This window comes from Cupressus sempervirens, chromosome 4, assembly GCF_028749045.1.
Source record: "Cupressus sempervirens isolate cs-2001-9-10 chromosome 4, ASM2874904v1, whole genome shotgun sequence".
Taxonomy (NCBI): Eukaryota; Viridiplantae; Streptophyta; class Pinopsida; order Cupressales; family Cupressaceae; genus Cupressus; species Cupressus sempervirens.
Window position 1 is genome coordinate 104,407,763 of NC_143121.1, and position 13,467 is coordinate 104,421,229.

Below are 13,467 nucleotides of genomic sequence, written 5' to 3' on the forward strand. Positions count from 1 at the left end.
AATAGAACTCACCAAAATTTCTAACATGCAATAAGATACCCTAAGTCAAATGATGAATGACAACTATGAATTGAATGTCAAAGACATTAAGATAACTACATTGAAGTTGTTGAATGAACAATTGTAGAGTGACTTGAAAAGATTAAAGAAATTTGTTGAAAGTCTTAATAAGCCATATGAAGCCATCAAATACATTGAGAAATTATTGAGATCCCCTAGATCCAACAATGATACATTAGTATTAGGCTACACAAGCAATAAAGAAGGAGAATCATCCAAATTCGTGGAAGAAAGGAACATAAAAGGTAAGAACTCCAAACCTACTTGTCATAATTGTGGTGAGAAAGGACATATTGCTAATGTGTATAGGAGAAAGAATACAAATTAGAATGTTAGGCCTTAAAACATGAATGATTTTCATAAGTTCTACAAGCAAGGTCATCAAGCACATAAATGCTAAACTAGGACCATGCACAAACAAAGATTTAAAGTATATTGCTACAACTATCAAAAGTTTGGACATAGAGCCTTTGAATGTAGATCCAAATCCATGTTATCACCAAACAAGCCAACAAAGGTAAGAAGCTATGAAATTTTTTTATAGTTGGTATTATAATACAAGATATAGCTATCACTATTGTCAAGTATATGGACATAGTTCTAAGAATTGTATTAGGACACACTTTAGTGGTAACTAAAAAAGTTGGTTGAGTAAAACTACATATTTTAGCTATTTGAAGATTGGTCACATCAACAAACATTGTCCAACTAGGTCAAAGGCACCATGTTGTGAATTTGATAAAGGAAAAGGCAAGGTAGATGTTGAACACATCAAAGATCAAATGAACAAGACATGGAAAAAGAATAATAATTGTAACACATCAAATGGAGAAGGGATCACTTCACCCAATGGGTCAAGTGATTACACCTCATCAAACTAAACAATCAAGAGGTATGTGGGATTGATATTGAGATAGTACAAAAAAAACAACATTAGCATGAATAAAGATACAAGATGTGGTTGAAAATTCAAAGTGAAACCTTTATGATTTTAATGTTGTTGTTGAGCATGAAATGTTTCATAAATATGTCAAGTGGAATGCTAGTTGATGTCGAGCTACCAAACTATCTAGTTGATGTCAAACTTGTAGTAGCTACCAAGTGATGGAAATATCAATAGATGTTGAGTGAACCTAAAAAATCTTTGATGCTAGGCTTTCAGTTGTATAAGCACTAAGCATTAAATGCAAGGTTTCCAAAGGGTGTATGATTGATTTTCTACTCATTATTCATAATTTAAAATTCAAGCAAGAGCAAGTGAAGCAGAAGGTGATTCAAAAAATTATTCAAGAATTTCTCAAAGATTTTAGTGAGGATCTCACACTAGCATATAGATTTCACAAGCTATTTATCATAAGTCGAGCTATGCAATTTACTTTTACATAAACCCTAGATTGACAAACTAGCATCTAGTTAAAGAATGTAGAAAGGAAGGAAGTTTTGAATATCCATATTGTCAATAAAAAAGTGAAATAACCTATTTTTAATGCCATTCTTAATATATCTTATAAATGAGGTCCTTCTAGCACTTTATCCATGATCCCACCAAATGTAGTAATCGTGCAAGATGTAAGGAAATGTTATAAGTGTAAAACAGGTAGCATAAGGGACATAGAAATCAAACAAGCATATGATAAGTTATGTGGAAAAATTTTGTTGAAGGAAGAGTACAAAATCATTGAGAAAAATGGTTTAACACATGCCTTAGATTTTTCTAGGCTATTTAAAACTGAATAGATTAGAATTGTGTTGAGTCAAATACATGATGGATCTCTATGGTTGAAGGGTGGACTAGTTAAGATTACTAAAAGAATAATTCACAAGGTTACTAGCTACCCAACCCTAGACTAGTCCTAGCATCTAAGGAGTGATTCCAAGGAGCTAATAGAGAAACACACTAGAGTAAAATGGAATAAGAGAGGTATAATAATAGATACTATTGTTGATCCATTATTGAACTTTATTGTAGGGTAAAAGTACAAAGCTATGTCACCGCTTAGGTTGACTTATTAGAATGGCTAAATTTGAGTATTTCTATTTGAAAATCATTTTTCTCAAACATATGATCTAGATAAGTTCATTCTATCTATGTTATATATGGTCTCACACTTTCTCAATTGGAAATATCTATTAAATACATGTGTTATACGAGTTTGCATCCAATTACTAAAGAAATAAAAATATTTCAAAAAAGTGTTGTTTCATCAACTCTTACTATTTTTAATGATTTTTTTTAATAACATATAAAAAGAATTTTATAGAGCTTAGGGTCAAGAATGTTCTCATATAGAATTTATAGTGTTAATTAGATATAGTGTATGATAATTAAAAAATTCTACAAGTATGTATTTTAACACTCAAAAAGATATCAATTTTGAGAAAGAAATAAAATTAAATCATTTCAAAAAAATTAAAAGTTATATGATGTTCTAGAGAAGAGAGTCCTCTTCAAGAATGTATGATTTTCTCATTGTTAAATGTGGTGTGAGATGAAAACTATCACTTTTAGATGAGTTGAAATTTGAATCTTTATAAAATAAAAAATATAGGTCCAAAGCCTATTTTTATTTTTAATTGTTCTAGGTATATATGCTATCTATAACATTGTCTAAGATAAAAGGAAATAAGTTTATTTGTATATAGTTTTGTGCTAGGAACTATGCCCCTAATTTTCAATATTTTTTAGCAACTAAAAAATTATCTATAAAATTTAGGAAAATATATCAATTCTTATTCTAAATAATTATTAAAAATTATAATCCTAACTTCAAACATTTCTATACATTCATTACTTTACTTCATTTTCAAATTGAAAATAATAATAAATTTTTTATGTAATTGAAGGTGAACAATTATACTTTTGTTAGCCTTTTCCTTTACAAAAGGTTGACACATGTTTGTGCTTTTACCCTGTAAGGGTAATTTCTCATAAATTCTATCAATCTAGTAGATTGAATAGTGTACCCTACATAATTGTGGATGTTGGCTACAAAATTGTAAAGAAAGATCATACTTATGATTTGGTAGAGCTACAATTACAACAATTGATGGAGAACCTCAGAGCTATCAAAAAAACCAAGAGTGCATAATGCAAGTTTGGTCCAATATTGGTTTTCATATTCTTTTATGTATAGAGTACATTGCCCTATTTTAGTAGTGTAAGTTGGAAAACAAATAGGTCAATTGCAGTGCAAATCAATGAGTATATTGAGCATATGGGAGAAAACTTTGGAACATTGATGACAAGTTACTTTGAAGACTTTAAGAAATCAATGAAGGAAAGAATGAGGATACTAGTTTCCCTGGTTGAGAAACATTATAATAATATATGCTTTCTTTTTGATGCTGATTACACTTTTTTGCAAGCTACCACACCAAGGGTTAGATGGTTAAGACTGCTTGGGTATGAAATTAATGTTGATAAAGCTTCAACAATCATTACAATACTCCTAGCAGAGGAAATTGATAAAAGTGCAAAGATATTTGGCAACTATGAATTGGTAAAATTAAAGATTACCATGTAGTTGAAGACTACCTCCACACTCAAGAAGAAAGATATGTTGGTAAAGAAGGTAAAGGCCAAATTTGGAGAAGGAAAAATAAAGGAAGACAAAAAATAAGAAGATGATAATGAGGAAGAACAAGCACAAGTACAAGAACCTATTGCATAAACTCAAGGCATGGGAGAGGATAAGGAAGAGGAGGAAATAAAAGATGCTAAGAGAGAAGAAGCTAAGGAAGAACCTACTCATTCTTAGCCAAAGAAGAGAAAGGTTAAGGCACAACCAATGGAAAAGGAAAAGAAAATTGTCAAGCCAAGCCCAACCAAGCCCAAAATACCTACCACCAAAGCTAGCAAATGGGCAACAAATTAGAAGGCCAAAGAAAAGACCAAGCAAGAAGAGAAAGGTGTCCAAGAGTAGAAAAGGAAAAGAAGAAAATATATTGCACACTTAGATTCAAATGAAGAAAGGACAAAATCAGATGATATATGCCAGTTCAAAGTGGTAAGTCACAAACCACTCTCTGATCTTGAAAATTTGTGTGAAAATATCAAAAGTAATGTAGATTTTCCTGGTTTAATGCATATTGGTTTTGAGAAACTTGGAAAAGAAGAGAAGAATCAAGTGCAAGAATCACTATATGCCATGATGTCTAAGTTTAAGAATACTCTACTAGAGCTTTCCAACACAATACCAAAATATTTATATGATATTGTTGAGAAAAAGTGGCACTACTATTTAAATTTGGAAAAGTAGATTAGAGAAACAAATTTAGCTCAAGTTATGCCATAGCTAACAAAGGGAGACATTGCTAAGGTTGTGAAAAGATATACTATTAGGATTACACATAAATATAAGGCCTTCAACATTATTCAAAACAATATTGAAGATGTGGTTAAGAAATCAACCCAAATATTTAAACTTATCTATGGGTTAACCACTACGGAACAAGGAGAAGTTGATCCCTCTAAATGAAAACAAGATGATAAGGATAAGAATAATGATGATGAAGAAGAAAAAGATGATAAGAAAGATGATATAGTTGGAGAGGAAACTGAAAAACAAACTGATGACAAGGGAACAATTAAGTAACGACAAGATGAATAGAGTGTGCAAGTCACACAAGTGTCAAGTGTTAGTCACTCCCATGACAAACTCAAGTATAATAAAACTATTATTATCAAGGGTTTCTCTGATCTTTCAACCCAGAAAATCAATCCCTTCACTGTAGAAGACTTGGACAAGATATTGTACCAATCTACACTTCAAGCAAAAATGTGTGAAAATTTAGTTTTGGTTATTATACATGAGCTCCAAAAGGTAGGAACTAATGTCACGAGGGACAAGGTGAATCCACAAGAACCACCTTTTTTCATCCCTTTAGTTACAAGTGTACAACCTTCAACTCAAACAATAGTAGATACACCTGCTAAGGCTGACACAAGTGATAAAAATGATACTATTGAGAAGTAGGTAGAAGAGAAAGATAAAATAGGACAGATAGATACACCTATACCTAAATCACAAGAACAAGGTGCTATTCAAGTCATAGTAATAAATCAGGGCAAGCCTAAAGAACTTGAGAAAAGACCTAAGGTAAAGGAGTAAGAAGCTATCTAAGTAATGGTAACTCTACCAACATCTAGCACTCCACCTACACAAGTTCCTCAAAAGCCAGGCATAGAAGCCATTACATTGAAAACCTTAATGGCAAGCCCTAGTTCATCAAAGGTTGATATGATAATTCAATATGGAGACATAAACCTTGATGAAGAAATAGTGATTCCAAAATTTGACTATGATATAATGACACTAAATTAAATAGGTATTTTGCAACCAGCCTTAGAGAAGAAGAAGCATCAAGAAATGCTCAAGAGAGAACATGGGCAAAAATAATCTCTCCAAGATATTAAGGACATCTTTCTAGATGCATACAACCTGCCAACTCCTAAAGAGACCAAGACACTAATAGAACAACTTACAAGTGGAAAAGATCAAAAATGAAAACCTTGATACTATTGGAAAACTTTTAGAATGGTCTAAGAAGAAGTTATAAGGGAAAGTGAATGAAAAGATATTTGCTGAGATTAACACTAGCTCAAGTTGCATTGGCAACCAAGGTTGAAGAGGTAAAGAAGTTACTTGAGAGTATTTTCTCATTATACACAAAAAAAATGTTATCCTATACTCTTTACTCAAGAAACTAGGAGTCATATTTTGAGTCTAGAGTGAAATCTAAATATATTAGGTACTAAGCTACCCTAGAATCTAGCTCTAAGTGAGAAGCACTTTAGAAAATTGCTTCAAAAAAAAACTCAATTAGCTATACTAATAGTGGATGAGGCTAGCATAAGAGACAAATTGACATGTATACATGCATCCCTTACCCCACACATGGTAATACTACACAAGGAACTAGGTTATGCAAAGACCCTACTGAAGAAATACCCCAATATTTCTACCTTAGATGGCCTAGTGCACCTTGCTGTCAAGCTTGCAATCCAAATCATGTCATTAGATGTTGCATGTGACAACTGGGATGCAACTCTGAAGATCATAATGGAAGTCCATAAATCCTTTTTGGACAAGCACACTATAAGTGTATATCCCATTTGACATAAGTTTAAAAAATAGGGAGAATAAAGGAAGGGAGAGAATAGAAGAAACATGGAGATATAAAAATAAATGGGGGGTATGTGCAGGATCATGTTGTACCAAAAAGTGGTAATCTGAAAAATCTATAGTTCTAAACTATCTCAAACCATTTCAAAATCTATTCTAGCTTTTTTTCCACCAATTTTGATACTAAATGAAAACAATTAATATCTTTATAAAATCTACTATATCTTTTGATACCAAACCTATATGGTCAACTTTAAAAACATCTTGAAAATGTGTTTTTCTCCTATTTTTATGTGATTTTCACTTCAAACATGTAGCTAGCAACTTTTTTTCACCAAAAATTGATGAAATGAAAAGGGTTCCTTAAGAATTTTCTTATCTTTACATAAATGTAAGGTTTTTCAAATTATGAGTTTAGTAAGTAATTATTACTTATTTTCTAATGAGTTATGTATATAGTGCTAACTGACACACTAGTTGAAAAACAAGTATAACTTTAAAATGGTACAACCTTTTTTAAATCCAACAAATGCATCACATTTTCTATTTCTTCTACAATAAATAAAAAAAATGAAAAATTAAATTTTGCAGAGTTTTGAATTAGTTAGGTGGTCAGACAGGATTTTTTTTTATTCAAAAAATACTAAGGTCAAAAATTAATTATTATTTATTTATTTAGAATAAAAATTCCCAAAAATATGTGTCACATCCAAGCATGAGTCTACTACTTATATATAGAATATTATTAAAAAATATTATAATTAGATTTTGATTAAGGTGGTCAAACATACATTTACTTCCTATTTTTGTTTTGATATTTTTGTAATATTGTATTAAAATTCAAAATTTTGAGCAATGAATTTTTATTTTTTTGAGATAAGTCCTAATAGTTTAAAAACTAGATTCAAATTTTTAGAGACTCTTTTCTCTCAACTTTATGATATAAAGTTAATAACAAGTAGAAATTTGCACATCAAGTTGACATAACCCTAATTTTTTGATTTCTTATTGCCACTTAAGAGAATAGTTTGGTTGACCATGATCTTGCACATACCTTGAGGGAGAATATAAAAATAGAAGACAAAGAATGGGGGAGATTCATTTTTGGGAAGGAAAACAACAAGCAACAAATACAAATATTAGCCAATATAGAGCATAATAGATGAAAAAGTATTAGATACAATGCATTGAAGTCAGAGAGGAGCATAAATTTTTGGATACAAATTAGACACATTAACTCAAGGGGAGTTATCAATTTTAAGGTATATAGGTTATTATAGAATTTTGAAATTTTTGAATTTTTGTATATAAGCCAAATCATGGATATGTTATGCTTGAGAAGATTAAAATTGATTATATATATTTAAGTGTTTTAGACAGTCATGTCAAAGGAGGAGATTGTTGAGCTCAGATTGATTTTGATAAGTGAAGGTCAACACACTTAAGACATTTACTTAGTTCATGCCAAACTAGTAATACATGCCAAGCACAACAAGTAAATAATAGACCATGCTAAGTTGCATTGAGTGTTGAGTCACTCATGTGCCAAGTCACTCATGTGCCAAGTAGATAGACCATGCCAAGTGATTCAAGTGTCAAGTAAATAGTGGACATCGATTAATGTAGGTGCCAAGTCAAAAGTTGAAATATAGTGCATGTTGAGCATCAGTGACTTCATATACTGAGTGACATAGTTTTGACATATTTGTTTGTAATGGCACAAACAACAATGTAAACTTTTTAAGCCAACTTAAGGATAGATTACAATCTTTTGATATAAAGACCAATCCATATTTGAATTTCCTATGTAATTACATGCATGCAATTAGAAATTTGGAAGGTTTAAGTGGCAAAATGAATGAATCCTAGTCCTAAATTCTTTACAGTGTATGATGGGTGGATGATCAAATTGAAAGAGAGAACAAGACAATTTGTAGAGGATTCAAGGTGACATAAAATTAAGAGTGAATTACAGAATCAGTTAGAGAAGAATAGAGGATAGAGAAGGATACACCATTCTTACATGAGATGTGATGGATCAAATAAGATATTGTGTACAAGTGATCTGTTATTAAGCAAGCAAGTGCCAATTGCAAGATCTATGCTGAGACATTTCAATAGGTGATTTTAGTTAAATATCTTAATAGAGTAGTCCTAACAGGCTATATCAAATCCTTTAGTAGGGTGCACACCTAATTGTAATTTGAAGTCCTCTAACTAGACACACTTCTAATAGGGTATTGAAATCATCCAACAAGGTGGGACTTAATAGCCTTTGTAATCCTTTAACATGGTAGGCCTTTCATAGGGTAGATCATGATTCATGGTCAAAATATTATAACCTTCATTGGATACACTTTATTTCTACACTAGTCAATATTTGTGGGTCTTATCCCTACTCCAATTTTACCTTCCCACTTGGAGGGTTTCTAGGTAATTATATCTGGTGTTATGTGTGATTGATTACATGTTTAATGATTTAGATGCATGTGATTTACATGTTATTTCAGTTTACATATTGAATGTATATAGTGAATGAATGGTAAGATTTTTATGGGTCCAAGTCTAAACTATTGATACCCCCCCTCAAAATATTACTCTTTGCACTTGTAATTCCAATAGATAGCATTTGAATTTTTGAAAAGCTTTAGACTTGTCTTTTAGATACATTAGTATCACCATCCTAGAATAATCATCAACAAATAAAATGTAATACTTATCTCCATTATATCTCTCTATACGATTAGGTCCACAAAGGTTTGTATGAACCAACTCTAAGACTTCTTCATAATGATAGTTCTTTCTTTTGAAACTTGTCTTTCCTATCTTACCAATTTGACAATTCTTGCACATGCCCATGTTCGGTTTCCTCAGACTAGGAATAAATCTCACTCTTTTATTTTTTCTTATCTTTATCAAGTTATTAGAATTCACATGACACAACCTTTTATGATATAACTATCTTTCTTCAAATTGAGCAATGAAACATGAAATCCCACTAACATCTAGGTAGAATACGTTACCTTTTGTTTGATTACTAGACTGAACTAGATTTTCTTTTCCATCTAGTAGCTTGGCATTCCCATTCATGAATTCTTCCTTGAATCCAATATTATTCAATTGTACCACACCTAATAGATTATTCTTCACTCCTTCAACCTAATAATTAATGTCACATCTAAGTTCATTGTTAGAGAAATACAAACTTTTCCTTTTATGCAACAAGGTTCATTATTTCCAAATCTAACACTCCCACTATCATATTTTTCATTGTGCTCAACTTTTTTATTTATCTATAATCATATTATGAGAACAACCACTATCAATAATCCATATATCATTTTTTCTAACATAAGAAATAAGTGTCATCTTATCATGTTCATCATTACATTCATCTTTTACAACAATGTAAACCATTTCATCATCATCACTACTATCATAATCTTTAGCCATGAAACAAGACTTCTTACCTTTATCCTTGTATTCCATGTAGTTTTTGAAATTCTTCTTTCCTTTATACTTGTTTCTTTTCTTTTCTTCTTTGTCTTCTCTATTTGGACACCTTGTAGGAATATGACCAACTTCTTCACAATAAAAATAGATTAGAGAAATTTTACTTTTTTACTTTCCTTTGCCTTTCAAATATCTTCTTGCAAGAAGGGCTTCAATGACTCCTAGATCACTATCAAATTTGTCTTCCTCTTCACTTTTAGATTGTTTTCCTTTAGACATTTTAGCTTTCTTCTTGAGTGACAACTTGGTTTGTAATGTAGATTCAATAATTTTAGAACTAGGAACATAATTATCATAGTTATCTAGCTCAAATGTTGTCAAACTTCCCATTATATAGCACCCAAATTTATCTTATTATTGGGATCACATCTCATCTCTTGAATAGGTAACACTCTACTTACATAGATAAGAAGAAAGGTCTTGAGTACCTTGCTGAAAACTATCATAATATATCAATTTTCCCTCTAGAAGCTTTAATTTCACCTACACTTCCTTTGATTCTTTCAAAATATTTTACAATGTTTTCATCTTCCCTCATATTCATCTGATTGAATTGTCCTCTTAGGCTTTCTTCCTTAGCTCTTTTCATATTATCATCTTGTCCATAGATATCTTTTCACTTGGTCCACATCTTATGAGTAGAAACATAACATTTGGCTTCATCAAATTTAGCATAGCTAAGTGTAGATGCAATGTCAATCATCATAATGTTATAATTCTTCCTTTTGGAAATTTCCTCCATAGTCAAATTTCCAGTAGGAGCTTTATATTGGGTATTCAAATATTTAAAACCTAAACTATTGATGGTTGACAGATGTAGCTTCATAAGTTTTTTCCATGCCTCAAAGTTATCTTTGTTAAACTTGGTAATCTCCCTTCTATAATAAATCATGATCTTTAGAATAGGTCCTTGAAACCTTCTCTACAAGCAACAAAAAGCTATAATACCAATCACTAGAAAAATAAGAGAAGTAACTATGAGGAGAGGGGTGAATTAGTTACTACAAAAGTACTTCCTAAATCCCATACATGTCATTACAAATCACAACACAAATACTATTCAAACTATTTTACTATGGTAACTTGGTTAACACACAAGCACTTGGTTAACACTATCAATATATAGTAACTTGCCAAGTACTAAAATAAAAAAAATGTTACTCGAAAAATATTTAACATGTAGATCTTAAGATATAAAGTGTGATTAACCTTAATTTACTTATTTGCATAAATATGAAAGAAATAACATGAACATAAGTGACATCAAGATTTAACGTGGAAACTTAATTTGGGGAAAGCACCAATGGCAACTAGTTACTAATTTTCACTCTTCTGAAGTGAGCCCTATTAGGAGCCAATCCTATTAAAGGTTACATAACACATCACTATGTGTAACCTTGTTAGATTTATTTAGACACTTCAATCTAGAAATGGCATCTTGTTAGAGGATTTACAAACAGCTATTAGGCTATCCCTATTAGGAGATTTAATTCATTGCTATAGTGATTAGAGGGTAATAGTGATATCAGATGAGTGTTGATGAAACTATATTTATAATTTAAAATCTCAATTTCAGCTCAAATACTTGATTCTTCTTGATTATATTAATCTTTGCATCCCTAAAAAGATAGTATTCTTATCCTTCCAATTCACTTCCTCTAAGAATCTTCATATATTCCACACATTTTTACACATTAAATCCTAAAATGACCTTATACTTCTATTATATGCATTACCAAGCTGGCTTGAATACAACTAACAACAATTATTATTCACCACTTTAGTCAGCTAGAACTAATAAAAAAATCCATTAAACTCAACATGCCAAAACAAGAAAAATCCTTTGCTAGCCAATCAAACTTGGTAGGCACAAACTTCTAAAATGATTTTCCTATGTTGACCAAGTAAACTTGGTTAACACTATAGCATTGTAAACTTCCTTTAGTAACCACATGAGCTTAGTTAATATTAGTTCCATCCAACTTTCATTTGTTAACTAAGTGAGATTGGTTAATACTAAACTTTTGCAAACTTCTCTTAGGTGCCCACTTGAATTGCATAGACACTATCTTTTGAACTTGGAAAACAATGGAAAGCATGGAAGACATAGGAAACTATCTTCATTTATTGAGTGAGCCTAGCATGCACTAATTGGTAAATATATGACATTTTATTTAACATCAAAGACAATATGAAAATTTTCAGTTGTTTTCAATAGATGAATAATTTAAAGAAACTAGCGAAAGATTCTTGAATGATAATGATGATAACAATGATGAACTTGGATTAGTTAAGGAAGAGGAATTAATAGAAGAGATAGCTTTAGTAACTATTATTGATTGAAAGGCTAACCATAAAATACTTAAACTTTTCTTTTACACTAACAATGATTTGCATAATGATGTTCAAATTATTGAACAAAGAGAATAAGTGAGAGTTGTAATAGAAACTCCCACACCAAACAAGACCTTGATAAAGAATCACCCTAAGAATCAGATTATTAAAAGTAAAGACAAGGGAGTGATGAATAGAAATATAATACATGGGGAATTATGTTTTATTTCTCAAGTTCAACCTAAGAGTGAAAAATTAGATATTATTGTGAAGAATGAGATGTGAAAATTAGTTCCTAGACATACAATTGAGCAGAAAAAGTATAGACCCATGACTGGAGGTTTACAATATCTAACTCACATTAGACTAGATATAGAAAATTCAATTGGGATAGTAGATAGATTAAAGTTAATCCTAAAGAATATCATTATGTACAAGTAAAGAGGAGATTTAGACATCTAAAAGGTACACCTAACTTTGGATTATGGTATGATAGATCAAGTGATTCCACATTGTGTGTATATACTAATGTAGATTCAGTAGGAAATATGGATGAAACAAAGAGGACTAGTAGTGAAGTAAATATTCTTGTAGAAAGATTGATTTCTTGGCTAAGAAATAAACAATATTGTATTACATAGAGTACAATAGAATTAGAGTATGTAGTAGCAAAAAATAATTAAAATTAGATCATGTGGATGAAGTAGATGTTGAATGATATTGGGATACAAGTTTTAGAACCTATTATCATAAAATGTGATAACAAAAGTATAGTGAGTATGTCTAAGAATCATGTATTACATTCTAAGGCTAAGCATATATCTATTAAGTATCATGTTTTGAGAGAGAAAGTTACAAAGAAAGAGGTCATATTGGAGTATGTCAGTACAAATGAGAAGATTATAGATATAATTACAAAGCCTCTGCCTAATGATACATTTGGGTATTTGCAAGGTATGATTAGAGTTATCCCCCTACCCATTTCTGAGTAGATGATATAGAGATTGCAATAGTCTAGTGGTACAAGGAAATATTTTTTCACTAGAATAAATGTCAATGCTTCCTATATGTGGTAGCATCTAAGTTGAGTAGAATCATGGACCCTTGATAGAAGACTTAGAATAGTTACTTTGGACACTCAAGCTAATTGAGGACTAGGAGCATATGATTGATACAATGAATCCTTTTTCATTGATTTCAATGGGTGAGAAGTACATATGAAAAACATCTAATATGTATGAGGAAGAAGTATTCTATATATCAATGGGGAGAAATATTAAATGAGAAGTTGTGAAAATTTGATTTCCATCCAGGGAAGAATTAGACTTTTTAGTGAGAGTCATAGTGTGCACAAATAATGTCAATCCTAAGAATGAGAAAGTATAGATAGAGAAGTGTTCTTGTGAGTTTTAAATTTGATTGATGAAGATTATTT